The 15934-nt window shown below is 42.4% G+C and overlaps 1 protein-coding gene across 1 annotated transcript in view; it reads right to left on the bottom strand.

Annotated features, from left to right (window-relative positions):
* Positions 1-14912, bottom strand: part of gpat2 (glycerol-3-phosphate acyltransferase 2, mitochondrial) — a 167300-nt gene extending 152388 nt beyond the window's left edge. Inside the window, exon 1 of the mRNA XM_083784966.1 lies at positions 14890-14912. The gene's annotated coding sequence lies outside the window, so the exon portion shown is untranslated. The remainder of the gene's footprint in view (positions 1-14889) is intronic.
* Between the last annotated feature and the right edge of the window lie 1022 nt (positions 14913-15934).

Here is a 15934-nt window from a genome sequence, read left to right as displayed (position 1 = left end):
CCAAAAGTAAACATACCATTTTATTCTAGACAACCTCAGGTTTCCAATGAGACCAACCATGTCATGCTCCCATGTCGGGAAGGGCGGTCAATACGTAATGATTCAAGTTAAAATAACATTTCGTGAGGGGAAAAAAGGCCATCAACCATTTTCCGAATGACCCCTTGACCTGTCACTTCAATATATGTGAATGGAAATGGGATGCAGGGGTAGCTACAAGCCTCCCCTATACAGACATGCCAAATATATGCCAATTTCATGCAGTTTTGGGCAAGAACCATGCAGCTTTGTGAATGCAGTACAAATCATGGCTTAATCCCCATAGTGTTGTTGTAGTACGGCAGTTAACCAAACCTATTGTGCATTTTATGACTAAAGCATGAAACTTTCTACAGTGTTTCTATATACTATGAAGTTTGTTTTCAGACGTGGAACCACTTCTGAGTTGATGTCGGTAACTCGTTAGAGGCTGTACACATATCGGGTTGTCAAAAACATGCATTTTTCCCTTTTTTGCAGGCACAAAGACAGTATATCAATAAGAAGGGTTCTGGAACCCACTAGTCATCATCAAATTGCTTTAATAGGTTAAATTAACAGTAGAAGATATGTCAATTGGGTTTCATGGGTCATTAGGTCACACAAACACCTCACATAAACACAGACACAAAAATCGGATCAACCATTTGTGTTCAATTGGATTGAGCATTGGACATCTCTTCTTAACATATCCTATTTGCAGTAAAGAGTGTCTACCATGCAATGACATTATTAGAGAGGCCTAACAGTCTCCTGAGAATGAACAAAGGGCAGACTTTTTGCACTTGCATCGCTTCGTGCACCCTTTCTTGCAAACACAATGTATCAGTTCATAGCAGCTCTGTGAGGCTTCTGGAAGGGTGGTCCACAGTGGCTGCCATCCCAATTCTTCTTTCACCCAGCCCCAATCAGAAGAGCTAGGCTGGATGAAGGGAATGGCATAGAAGTCACATTGATGACCAACAGGGCACAGTGGCACAAGTCCTGTCGAGTAAGATACAATCAAACCAAACTTCAGCGACGGCGGAAGTCGTCAGAAGAGGTGAAACAGTCTGTAGTACCCAAAGTTCACACTCGGTCTACTGACACTGACAGCCATGTCTGTACTAAGGACAGGGTGTGCTTCTTCTGCAACAAGCTAGCAGGCTCTCAAAAAAAAGAAAAACTCAGAAAAGTGCTGAAATGAGGCTTCAACAAAACAGTTGGACTTCAATGTTAGACAAGCTGCTTTGGAAACGGAAGACACTGAGTTACTAGGCAAACTTGCACCTGGGGACATGATAGCCCTCGAGGCAAAGTATCATCAAAACTGCCTCCGGATGCTTTACAACAAATCAAGACAGGCGCATTCAAAGGATGGACATGAGGAAGAGAATCTGGTGCATGGTATTGCTTTCGCAGAGTTATTGGCCTTTATGGAGCAAAGTAGAGGTGATGCGCCCCAGTATTCAAACTGGCAAACCTGGGTAAACTGTACCAAGAACCACTTAAACAGCTTTGTGCTACAGTAGATTATCATGTCCACACAACCAGACTGAAGAACCGGCTTATGTCTCAGTTACCTGATTTAACGGCTTGTACACAAGGAAGGGACACACTATTAACATTTCAGGATGATATCGGACATGCTCTCAAGAAGGCCTGTGATCACGACCGTGATGCCATGTATTTAGTGAGAGCAGCACAAGTGGTACGGAGAGAGATGTTTTCCAAGAAGTTAAACTTTGATGGCTCATTCCATCCTAACTGTCAGAAGGAGTCTGTACCTACATCTCTTTTGGCCTTGGTGAACATGATCCTGGATGGGGCCAACATCAAACACCAGACTCAGCTTCTGGAAAAAGGAACTTCTACCGCTGCTCTTTCAATCTCACAGCTGTTGGTTTTCAACAGTGTCAAACATACACGAGCAGAAAAGTCATCAGGTACAGTACGTCACAACCGTAACCGTGAACCGTGAGCATGATAGGCAGACCATGACACCCAGGTTGCCTGGTTGGTTTCTGGATCATCCTTCACAGTTCTCAACCACCATCTTCTTCTTCTCTTGTTCTTGCTGTCATTTGGAAATCCAAGACTTTCAAAGGGCCTTTTACTGGAGAGGCTCTGAAGGTCTTTGTCATCCGAGCAACTGGTGGCACATTGGTGTAGGCTTGTGGCAGTGGCATGAATGACCTAGTGGATAGAGTGGACTGGTCAATCACAAGCACACCACAGTTAGAGCCTACACTTTCATGTGTAGGGTGCTGCATCAAGGAGATCCCAGTGCCATGAAAGGAGTCCTTTGCTGTTCCAGAGCTCGGATTGTGGTCAATATTGTCCTCCGCAGCTGTTGTAAAGAGTCCATTGCGCATTTTTGCGGGCACACAATATCTTCTGCCATGAAACGCTGGCAGACTCCATTGGCAATGTCAGCTGACACCTGCAGCAGGCGATCATATGCCACACACATACCCAGACTGAAGAGAGTGTAAATTAGCCCTCTATTGCGTGTGACAGCATGGACTTTCATTGCCACATACAGAGGAAGTGGAGTTTCACGGTTACGGTTGTGACGTACTGTACCTGATGACTTTTCTGCTCGTGTATGTTTGACACTGTTGAAAACCAACAGCTGTGAGATTGAAAGAGCAGCGGTAGAAGTTCCTTTTTCCAGAAGCTGAGTCTGGTGTTTGATGTTGGCCCCATCCAGGATCATGTTCACCAAGGCCAAAAGAGATGTAGGTACAGACTCCTTCTGACAGTTAGGATGGAATGAGCCATCAAAGTTTAACTTCTTGGAAAACATCTCTCTCCGTACCACTTGTGCTGCTCTCACTAAATACATGGCATCACGGTCGTGATCACAGGCCTTCTTGAGAGCATGTCCGATATCATCCTGAAATGTTAATAGTGTGTCCCTTCCTTGTGTACAAGCCGTTAAATCAGATAACTGAGACATAAGCCGGTTCTTCAGTCTGGTTGTGTGGACACGATAATCTACTGTAGCACAAAGCTGTTTAAGTGGTTCTTGGTACAGTTTACCCAGGTTTGCCAGTTTGAATACTGGGGCGCATCACCTCTACTTTGCTCCATAAAGGCTAATAACTCTGCGAAAGCAATACCATGCACCAGATTCTCTTCCTCATGTCCATCCTTTGAATGCGCCTGTCTTGATTTGTTGTAAAGCATCCGGAGGCAGTTTTGATGATACTTTGCCTCGAGGGCTATCATGTCCCCAGGTGCAAGTTTGCCTAGTAACTCAGTGTCTTCCGTTTCCAAAGCAGCTTGTCTAACATTGAAGTCCAACTGTTTTGTTGAAGCCTCATTTCAGCACTTTTCTGAGTTTTTATTTTTTTTTGAGAGCCTGCTAGCTTGTTGCAGAAGAAGCACACCCTGTCCTTAGTACAGACATGGCTGTCAGTGTCAGTAGACCGAGTGTGAACTTTGGGTACTACAGACTGTTTCACCTCTTCTGACGACTTCCGCCGTCGCTGAAGTTTGGTTTGATTGTATCTTACTCGACAGGACTTGTGCCACTGTGCCCTGTTGGTCATCAATGTGGCTTCTATGCCATTCCCTTCATCCAGCCTAGCCCTTCTGATTGGGGCTGGGTGAAAGAAGAATTGGGATGGCAGCCACTGTGGACCACCCTTCCAGAAGCCTCACAGAGCTGCTATGGACTGATACATTGTGGTTGCAAGAAAGGGTGCACGAAGCGATGCAAGTGCAAAAAGTCTGCCCTTTGTTCATTCTCAGGAGACTGTTAGGCCTCTCTAATAATGTCATTGCATGGTAGACACTCTTTACTGCAAATAGGATATGTTAAGAAGAGATGTCCAATGCTCAATCAAATTGAACACAAATGGTTGATCCGATTTTTGTGTCTGTGTTTATGTGAGGTGTTTGTGTGACCTAATGACCCATGAAACCCAATTGACATATTTTCTACTGTTAATTTAACCTATTAAAGCAATTTGATGATGACTAGTGGGTTGCAGAACCCTTCTTATTGATATACTGTCTTTGTGCCTGCAAAAAAGGGAAAAATGCATGTTTTTGACAACCCGATATGTGTACAGCCTCTAACGAGTTACAGACATCAACTCAGAAGTGGTTCCACGTCTGAAAACAAACTTCATAGTATATAGAAACACTGTAGAAAGTTTCATGCTTTAGTCATAAAATGCACAATAGGTTTGGTTAACTGCCGTACTACAACAACACTATGGGGATTAAGCCACGATTTGTACTGCATTCACAAAGCTGCATGGTTCTTGCCCAAAACTGCATGAAATTGGCATATATTTGGCATGTCTGTATAGGGGAGGCTTGTAGCTACCCCTGCATCCCATTTCCATTCACATATATTGAAGTGACAGGTCAAGGGGTCATTCGGAAAATGGTTGATGGCCTTTTTTCCCCTCACGAAATGTTATTTTAACTTGAATCATTACGTATTGACCGCCCTTCCCGACATGGGAGCATGACATGGTTGGTCTCATTGGAAACCTGAGGTTGTCTAGAATAAAATGGTATGTTTACTTTTGGGCTATCTGGGCTATTGAGCGTGCCACAGTCTCTAAAAGGCGGGCTCGTAGGCGTTCCTGCCAGTAATCCCGCAGCACTTGTATGACTCATAAAACAGTGAAAAAAACACCAAAGGGACAATTTTTGTTCTTGGGATCATCTAAATTATTATTTTAGAGGTCCTAAGGATGAATAAAAACCAGACTAGAAAAAAAAATAAGGGGGGTGCGCGTGGACCCCTCCTAGGGCTTCTACTATTTGTAATGAGTCCAGTCTTATAGTGAGCAGGTAATTTGACAAAGTGTTCACAGGTGGGCTGACGAGGGAGTTGGAGACAGGTGAGTGCAGGGACTGAGTGAGTGGAAGGGAAAAATGGGAGTTGCCAGGTCTGACAAGGTCTGTGGAGAGGTTGCCAGGTCTGGCAAGGTCTGTGGAGAGACAGATCCTAACAACACCGCGTGCTGAGAGCCACATACACAGCTGCATTTGGTTTTTAATTAAGGGTGCGTTCTGAATGCAATGCAAACTAATAGGCGAGTGCACTCCGGTGCATATGCAAAGGGAAAGAATGACTTCTGTCCGTGACAATAATCAATGCTACAGTTTGAATTATGTTATTACATAGAGCAAAAAATATGAAATATGAAAACTTTTTTTCTTTTTCAACTTTCGACTTATCCTTATCTGAATCGACTTGTGTTAATGAAATTGATAAATCGATAAATCGATTTTTTTGTGAATGCCCTAGTGTGTGCGTGCTTCAGAGGAAACGTTATTGGTTAATTATTGTGCCATTTATTTCAGTCTGTGACAAACTTGTTATCCTTAGGTTCACTGTGCATTAGATTGCATTGAAATGGCACATGGTCTCATATGGCCTTGGCCTTATTGGCCTAGCACTGTTTGGAGCTTAACTGCTTTATTAAACAGAAGCTGTTCAAAGATTGTGTTTCATTATCAGTTTGAGCCCAGGAGTGGTTTTCATTTTAGTCTGAAAATTATGAATTCATACACAGTAAAAATCTTAGTTTTCATTTAATACCAGATCCATCATGTCATGTGTGCAGTACACTTTTCAGAGGTAAATTAACAATGAGGATTTTGTAGGACAGGCTGCAGAAAACGGGGGGAAAACTGCTAATGTTGAAAAAGTAAGACTTTTGGGGGAAAAGATGCAATTACTGGGGGCGAGAAAAAAAGTAATAAGTTACTTTTGGCAGGGAGAAAGTATTATTATTTCTAAGTAACTAATAATATGTAATATATTACCGTTTTAGAGTAACTTTTCCAACACTGAAGTTACATATGTTAGTGCACTGTGTTATATTCACAGGCACTGAGAGAAGGGACAATGAGAAGAGCAAAACAAATCAGTGGTGAGGATATTCAGTGAATAAAAGTGTACATCTTCAATATGATTGGGTATTCACATCCACACAAGCAAAAATCTGCGGTAATAGCAAAGGGAGACAGCTGAGAGAAACAGGTTAGAGAGGAGTGATCACCTCAAAGCCCATTTGATTGCAGCAATCAACCCCCCTTCTCAATGTACTATAATTATGACACAAGCATGCCATGCACACATATTGACAAACATGCATGACATGCTACATACAACTTCCAGCGGATCAGCACAATTTAGACAGGAAATATGCCAATTAACACTCATTTACTGCCAGAATTGATTCCGTCTGTAGTCCCTTCCCTGCTCATGTAACAATGCTGTGGCTCTTCTCTCGTCTCCATCAGAGGGTGAAATAACATGATACCTCTGATCCCGTTAGAGCTCCAGCACATTGCATTAGGCTTTGAATCAGCCTCTGCAGTGTTCTCATCTCTCATTGCACCCTACCTTCATTTGCCTAACCTCAACCCACACAATGGGAACATGTTTTTTAGAGAACGCTCTTTTACAACTGTGTACTCAGCAAAAAGGTAGATAATGAACCCACAATGAAGTACACAGGTTCACAACCTTTCAAGAGATTACTTTCCAAACCTTTAACATAACTTTCATTAAGTTTAAAGTTGAATGTGTAGCACTGTTGAAGGGTGCCATTTAAAAGCCCTGGAGCGTTTTGTCTTATCCTTTTAGCATAACTTTTGACTGTACTACACATACTTACTTGTTAATAAAGTACTCAATAAATTGATCAATTGACTGAACAGAGGTGAATCAGGGGTCAACACTGGTGATTATTCAAATAGTATAGGTACCTTCTTCCATATGGTTTGGGAATGTCCAAATGGTTCCACATTTTGGAGTATGGTTGCAGTAAAACTTTCATTATTTTTATGAGGTTAACATTACACCTTCTCCATCTTTATTTATTTTAAATGATGTATCCCAACTACTGGCACTTAATGGCAATTAATGGCACTCGCAAACATGTCTTCTTTGCTGGTTTAACAGCGGCAAAGAAAGAAGTAGGTTGCACTTGCTACGTGGTGGAAACCTCACACATTTCGCCAATGGGCTTTAAATTCTTTTAGGTTTTCTGAGGTCAATTGCACCCAAAAATCCTGAACTTTAACATTCAGTAGATTTTCTGTCATCTAGGGTTTTCTGTCACAGCCTGAAAATTCCATTATGCCAATGGGATTTGCCAGCAGATGTCACTGTTTTCATTGTTTTGTTTTCATTGCAGCTCAAAAGTCTTCCAAACCCCAGAGAAAACTCCAGACCACAGAAAATCCACTGAATGTTCAAATTTCAGGTTTTTTGGGTGTAATTGAGGTCATAAAACCTAAAAGAAAAAGAAATTAAAATTAACGTCATGAAACCTTTAAGGATATTAGTCATGTTTTCCTTTTACGTAAGAAATTTTGCACAGGTATGCTTTTTGTGACATCATTGGTCCTGGGAGGTAGGGATGGGGTTGTTTGTTTTTATGAATCTTATTTTACTATGACAAACAGCCTGGCAGAGACAAAAAGCCATACAATATTGCCAGAAATGCATAATCTCAAATGTTTGAGTCTGTGGGTGGGGCCCATCTTGGCCCTGTGTGTGTTCTGTCTGTGTGTATGTACATGATGGAACTGTAATGTGTTTCTTGTGATCATATTGGATTATTATTTTGTCCTTGGTTATAATGCTGCTAATGAGCTGAGTCAATGCTCCCTCATTGATTGTAATTAATCATCTAAAACATTTAGTAGAGAAGAGTATAGCACAGAGTGATCAACAGCTGGTGCAGGTTGAACAGTGACAATGGCAAGAAACGGCATTACTAAAAACTTATAATCATTCATCAATCAATTAAATTATTTATAATTTATTTTTAATAATTTGTCTATTTATTTCATTACTTTTGTTTCTGTGCCGACACTGCTAGGCCTGAAGTAGACCAAGGAAGACACTCACATAATTATTTTCCGACGATCAACGACAAGTATAAAGTTATTTCATATTTTTGTGAATGCATTCGATTTGCAAGCTCCACACTTGATTTCTCTACAGCAGTTTTACAATTCCTCAAGTGACAGACAGGCACACACAAAGTGACAAATGCAACACACACACGCACGCACACAAAGTGACAAATGCAACCCACACACGAACCGCACGTGGTTAACTATGACACAGATACATTGCGACTCATATCAAGGATGCACAACTAGACAAGACAACAGTACCACACCAGATAGACAATGACTACAGTTAAGAGAGGGAGAGAGAGAGTTCAGTTAACAGAGGTGGGAACTGAACAGCACTTTCTAAATACCTGCCAACTGTACTAGTACAACAATGTGTAGTAGTACAACAATGTGCAAACAGAGCAGCAAGATTTATGTTCTGACAGGAAAAGGACATCCATTGAAATACAACCACTATGAAAAAGAATAACCAGGGTTTCCTGCACAATGTTGTTGGCATGGCGCTGCGCCATGCTTGAAATAAATCGCGCCATGCCAAGCTGTAAAAAAAAAATGATTTTTTTTTTTTTTTTTTTTCCCAGTGTCTCCAAAGTGCCTCCCCAGTGTCTCCCCAGTGCCTCCCAGTGTCCCCCTGAGTGCCTCCCCAGTGTCCCCCTGAGTGTCTCCCCAGTGCCTCCCAGTGTCCCCCTGAGTGGCTCCCCAGTGTCTCCCCAGTGCCTCCCCAGTGTCTCCCCAGTGCCTCCCCAGTGTCTCCCCAGTGTCCCCTCAGTGCCTCCTCAGTGTCCCCCTGAGTGCCTCCCCAGTGTGCTGCCCCTGAGTGCCTCCCCAGTGCCTGCCCAGTGTCCCCCAGTGCCTCCCCAGTGTCTCCAATAGCAATACAAGAGCAATAATACAAATTAATCTTAATTTATTAATCTATTTAATTAATCTAATTACCGGTAATTAATTAATTAATCAACATTTTCGACGCGCGCCAGAAGGTCCCCCCGTGCCCAGCACCATGCCAAAGCTTTTTCCTGCAGGAAACACACGTTTTATTTGCCACTACTCATACAGTTATAGAGCCAGTGACGGACAAATGCAGTGCTTAAGGTCCGCAGAAATACTGTAAGTGAAGGTAAATTAACCTACAGCTGCACACGGTTTTGCACCTCTGTAGCTTACTACCAGAGAATGCCCTCTGTAGCTCAGAATCTGCTAGATATGCTGTCCATTCCAATGAGATGGACAGCATCTGAATCAAGTTAGAAGTGAACATAGTAAAAAAATCACACCCGTGCGAAGTGAGTGGTGCAACTCTGTGTGGGGGTCCCCAGGGGGTCCCCGGAGGTTCCAGACCCACAGGACCACGGCCAGGGTGCCGGCCCGGTTCCGGCGAGCCGCTCCACGTCCGAAACGGTAGAGAAATGAGAGTTACCATGTGGGGGTCCCCGGAACATCCAGACCCCCTAAGAATGTGCCCATGGGGCCGGGCTGGGCCGGTTCCGGTGAGCCGCCCACCCGGAATCATCATATACTGTATACAGTTAATGTGCATTATGTGCGTTTGTGTGCGTTAGGTTGCGCACAGGTGGTGAAAAACAACCATGCTGTTTTCGTGCTCAGACTGAGGCAGCCAGACACCCAGCCAGCCACACACATAGCTCCGTAAGCATCAAAAACAAGCTTGTTTTAAAAGCTGGCAGAATTCTCTGGAGTGGCTATGATTTCTTTACATTTTAACATTTGTTTGTTGTCTCCACCAGGCCGAAGGCATGGGGAGAGAGTATGTTTTGCACTCTGTGTGTGTGTGTGTGTGTGTGTGTGTGTGTGTGTGTGTGTGTGTGTGTGTGTGTGTGTGTGTGTGTGTGTGTGTGTGTGTGTGTGTGCGTGCGTGCGTGCGTCCGTCCGTCCGTGTACAGATAATTTCCGGCACTGTTGGCCCGGTCGATGCCAAACTGTGCACACACACTCCCTGGATGCCAACACGAACCTCTGCTCCAAATTTTCCACAATGACCCGTTATAGTGCCACCATGACGCCGATTTTAGCAACACACATTTCTTTATATTACTCGTACAGATTTTATCCATACATCACACAAAACACTACACACCATCTTTACAGTTATGTGATCAATATGGACCTGTCCGCTTCCCCATATTCCATCCCCAATCGCTAAGATTGCCTTCCAAAGTTTGCAGGATTTGTCCATTTCCAACAAAATGCCTCAAATCATTAACACAGCGTGCAATTTCCATGGCATCATGCACACACATTCCCACTAGGCCGAGAAAGAAATGCCATATGTGCCGGTTATAGCGCCACCATGAGGCCGATTTTGGTAAAACACATTTCTCTACATTTCTCGTACATATTGTATCCATACATCACGCAAAACGGTATACACTATCTCCATAGTAATGAGATCAAATTCAACACGCATCTGTCCACTTTCCCATATTCCATCCCGATTGGCAAAGAGTGCCTTCCAAACTTTGTAGGATTTCCATTTTGAACAAAATGCCTCAAATTATTAACAGCGTGTGATTTCCGTGCAATTATGCACACACATTTCCACCAGGCAGAGGACGAAATGTAACTTAAACGTTTACACCTATAACTGCACAGATCTGTGTACAACTTTGTATGTGCACTACTACACATTATTAATACATTGTTATGTCTTATATATTTAATTTATTTTTATTGCCCTGGTATACAACCACCAGACAGATTATTGCGCAAAAAAAAACATGTTCATATTACCCCTACACATTTTGTCCAATAGCCACGGGTCTATACTATTGCGTAGAGTACATCATGGGGGAATTAACTCACTTCTTTTTCTGTTTGCGGCCGACATGGCAGGGCAATGCGTATTGCGTATTGCTGCCTCTCCTTTTTTGGAGTGGTACTGCTTACAATAAGACAAGATGCCAGCCCAGTCAGAGACGTGAATTAAACCTTACTTGGAGATCCTGCTTTAATCAATTGAACCCCAGCATTCACATTCTGGGGGGAACATAGCAGAACAACAAGCTTGTATATAAGCCAAAGTAACCCAGAACAAAAAGGAGTTGTTTGACGACGTACTCGACTTACTACGAGAGAGAAAAGTCGGCTTCTCCGTCCCGGAGAGCACGACGGGTGCATGGATCCCATCTGCTGACTGTAAGTTCAGTCAGTTGATGTTACTGTGTACTGGTTTGTCTTTCGCTGATTTGAATGAAAACACAGGCGTGCAATTATACTTTATTTACAGATCCCGACAACAGTGTTGACCTCAACGAGGTGAAAGCAAACTAGCAAAGCTCAAATCAAATTAATATAAGAAGGTTTAAAGCAACCATGACAACTCTCCTGTGTATCCCATTCCCCACACGTGGATAAAGAAGAGAGAAAAGTAGGAGCTGTTTATAAGTGCATTGAGTGTCACGCCTTAATATTCCATTCAGCCAAGACCGGTACATGCATCTGCTTCTGCTAAAACTCTGATGATTGTGTGTAAAAAACAAATGATCCGTTTGGTTAATTTTAAATGCATGTATGCTGAGGAGACGAGAATAGACGAGACTTTTTTTCCTCTCTCACCCTCTACTGCAGCGCGCAGCCTGCATGGAGGCTCTCTCTCTGTCTGTGTGTGTGTGTGTGTGTGTGTGTGTGTGTGTGTGTGTGTGTGTGTGTGTGTGTGTGTGTGTGTGTGTGTGTGTGTGTGTGTGTGTGTGTGTGTGTGTGTGTGTGTGTGTGTGTGTGTGTGTGTGTGTGTGTGTGTGTGTGTGTGTGTGTGTGTGTGTGTGTGTGTGTGCGTCCGTCCGTCCGTGTACAGATAATTTCCGGCACTGTTGGCCCGGTCGATGCCAAACTGTGCACACACACTCCCTGGATGCCAACACGAACCTCTGCTCCAAATTTTCCACAATGACCCGTTATAGTGCCACCATGACGCCGATTTTAGCAACACACATTTCTTTATATTACTCGTACAGATTTTATCCATACATCACACAAAACACTACACACCATCTTTACAGTTATGTGATCAATATGGACCTGTCCGCTTCCCCATATTCCATCCCCAATCGCTAAGATTGCCTTCCAAAGTTTGCAGGATTTGTCCATTTCCAACAAAATGCCTCAAATCATTAACACAGCGTGCAATTTCCATGGCATCATGCACACACATTCCCACTAGGCCGAGAAAGAAATGCCATATGTGCCGGTTATAGCGCCACCATGAGGCCGATTTTGGTAAAACACATTTCTCTACATTTCTCGTACATATTGTATCCATACATCACGCAAAACGGTATACACTATCTCCATAGTAATGAGATCAAATTCAACACGCATCTGTCCACTTTCCCATATTCCATCCCGATTGGCAAAGAGTGCCTTCCAAACTTTGTAGGATTTCCATTTTGAACAAAATGCCTCAAATTATTAACAGCGTGTGATTTCCGTGCAATTATGCACACACATTTCCACCAGGCAGAGGACGAAATGTAACTTAAACGTTTACACCTATAACTGCACAGATCTGTGTACAACTTTGTATGTGCACTACTACACATTATTAATACATTGTTATGTCTTATATATTTAATTTATTTTTATTGCCCTGGTATACAACCACCAGACAGATTATTGCGCAAAAAAAAACATGTTCATATTACCCCTACACATTTTGTCCAATAGCCACGGGTCTATACTATTGCGTAGAGTACATCATGGGGGAATTAACTCACTTCTTTTTCTGTTTGCGGCCGACATGGCAGGGCAATGCGTATTGCGTATTGCTGCCTCTCCTTTTTTGGAGTGGTACTGCTTACAATAAGACAAGATGCCAGCCCAGTCAGAGACGTGAATTAAACCTTACTTGGAGATCCTGCTTTAATCAATTGAACCCCAGCATTCACATTCTGGGGGGAACATAGCAGAACAACAAGCTTGTATATAAGCCAAAGTAACCCAGAACAAAAAGGAGTTGTTTGACGACGTACTCGACTTACTACGAGAGAGAAAAGTCGGCTTCTCCGTCCCGGAGAGCACGACGGGTGCATGGATCCCATCTGCTGACTGTAAGTTCAGTCAGTTGATGTTACGGTGTACTGGTTTGTCTTTCGCTGATTTGAATGAAAACACAGGCGTGCAATTATACTTTATTTACAGATCCCGACAACAGTGTTGACCTCAACGAGGTGAAAGCAAACTAGCAAAGCTCAAATCAAATTAATATAAGAAGGTTTAAAGCAACCATGACAACTCTCCTGTGTATCCCATTCCCCACACGTGGATAAAGAAGAGAGAAAAGTAGGAGCTGTTTATAAGTGCATTGAGTGTCACGCCTTAATATTCCATTCAGCCAAGACCGGTACATGCATCTGCTTCTGCTAAAACTCTGATGATTGTGTGTAAAAAACAAATGATCCGTTTGGTTAATTTTAAATGCATGTATGCTGAGGAGACGAGAATAGACGAGACTTTTTTTCCTCTCTCACCCTCTACTGCAGCGCGCAGCCTGCATGGAGGCTCTCTCTCTGTCTGTCTGTGTCTCTCTCCCTCTCTCTCTTGCGCGCTTTAATCATAAAATGATAATTGGTCAATACGTTATATTATTTCTATATAGTCCACATGTATGTCTGCCTGGCTGGGTCGGGTCTCTTGGAATGTCGGAAATAATCGGATCTCGGTCGGACTCGGTGCCGCAATTAAAAAATGACAGCCAACCGGAGACCAAACTATTTGTTTGTTAGGCCTTATCAGCATACATCATCTCATTCCGTCATTCCGGCTAATCACTTGAGGCGTCACCGTCAACAAATTTCTGTCCATTTCTGTCCTCACTTTTTATCCTCAATACCAATACCATTACAAATCAAAAGCCAATCAAATCATCGCTATGGGGTACACACAAACACACAAAGCTGGGCATAGGAGGGGCTCAAAATTTAAAGATTTTCTGAAAACTTAGGTTAGGATTTAGAGGCAGTTCATTAAATCAGCCTCCGTTCAGCTTCTGAATGGGTTAAATAAACCTTTTTGTGCAAATGTTCATGGTTTAGACTAGAGAATATAGGATTTATTCACAAAAGACATTAATTTACACATCCCAGTCCAGACCTGGGAGAGAAAGTACGAGGTGAAATAATAATGATAGGAAAATCCTTAAGGCTTCCCTTTGCATCTAATATACTGTAATACACCAATATTACTGTTCCAGTCAACATTTCCATTCCACCCATGACTTTTGTTCTGTTTTACACACCTTCTGGGTCCCATTATGAGCCGCTATACGAGTTTGAATTCAAATTGAATGTGTGTGTGTGTGTGTGTGTGTGTGTGTGTGTGTCACAAAAACAATGACAGAAAATAATTTCCTAATCTAACTCCATCTCAGTACTTTGATACAAAGGGGGCTGTCCCTTCAATCCAATGTTCTTTAGAAGTGACTGAATCAAAACATGGCCTACGATTCTTTTATCTAGTGTAGCTCTATCAAAAATCAAAGACCGTTATTCATCGTTTATAAAAACCTGAGAAAAAGGGACAATAGGTTGGCCATTCTCCATAGTTCATTCAGACATTCAAATATTCCTCTACACGCAATACATGACAATGTGGATGCTGAAATTGTCTGTCCAATCCTGCCCCTCTGTCTTTCTGTTTTCAATAGGGTCCAATGAAAATGAAAAGAAACTGGGATAGGGACAGGATAGAAACCATTACGCGAAATCCAGTGAGACATATCTGTACATTTAATGCTCACATTTACCAAACCACCGTCGTAATGTCAAGTATGCTTCTTTTAAGCACATGTAGGGTGGTGGTGTTAGTTACAAGATGTTCAAGGACTAATATTCTTTGTATATAATCTTATTTATTTATTCGCCGTAATAAAGTAAGTAAATTATTTCATAACTGTCAGTGTTTACAGCTGGGAAGCAGTCGGTCCTTGGCGCTACAGTGTTGCCCGCCTACCTTAAGCTTGTCCGGTGAAACTCTTCACAGTCAGGTGAAAAGCGGCTGGCAACTTCATGTGTATCAGAGGAGGCAGCTGGTTGTCTACACTCTCCCTAGGCAACATAGGACACAGCAGACCGCAGTGTAAATCGGAACTGGCAACAACTGTTGGGAGTAAATGAGAATATATTTTGTATTATTATTTTTGGCCTGCTGCTTCTGTTCTTCACTGTACACACAACATACAGGACTCACAGAGCAAGTTTAGGCCAAAAAGAACTTCTCACTTCTCTAATCACAACCTTTGATTGACTGGTGATACATAATCGACACCAGGAAATAATGAGACTTTGCAAATTACAGATACGGTACATTTGAAAGACAGAAACATGTTCAAAATAATATATGGGATTTTACAGACATTGGAGCTGTGAGGGTCACGCACATATTGCAATGTATCAATCAGACTATAACATCGTAACTTTGTCCTCTTGATGACATCATTCCACACAATTTGGCGGTGTGTCTAGTATCCAAATTACTGGTCTCTCTTTCTCTCATATATATATATATATATATGAAAGACAGTGCTGTCTTTCTTATCTAAATTATTCGGTCTAGATATGTCATCAGAATCCTACATTATATCCTTTACACTCCTTCCTTGCACTGTGCCTTATTGCGTATAACCGCAAAACATTGTCATCACATGCCCAAACAGATGGAAAAAGATAGACAATGATATGATGTTAGATGTGTATGACAGATAGAGGGAGCTGGAAGAAAGTGAAGACTGGAGACAATGTGCAAATTGTACATTAGAACTGGTAGACGATGAATGTGTATGACAGAGCGAGGGAGGAATACAGTAAACAGTGTAAAGCTCCAGCTACACTACTATAACTGTAGGTAATTTAACTGCACATCACTATCATTATTAGGACAGACAAGTGTTTTTTAAAGTACACGGTGACGGTGCACCTTTCTACTCTTTGTAATGCGGTGGTGTGATTCACTTCTGGAACACACACCTACTGATAACAAACCAGGCAGCAGACATGAA

Source organism: Protomyctophum parallelum (assembly GCF_964188405.1).
Source record: "Protomyctophum parallelum genome assembly, chromosome: 15".
Classification (NCBI taxonomy): domain Eukaryota; kingdom Metazoa; phylum Chordata; class Actinopteri; order Myctophiformes; family Myctophidae; genus Protomyctophum; species Protomyctophum parallelum.
The sequence above is the reverse complement of the archived record's forward strand: the minus strand, read 5'-3'. Positions and strand labels throughout refer to the sequence as shown.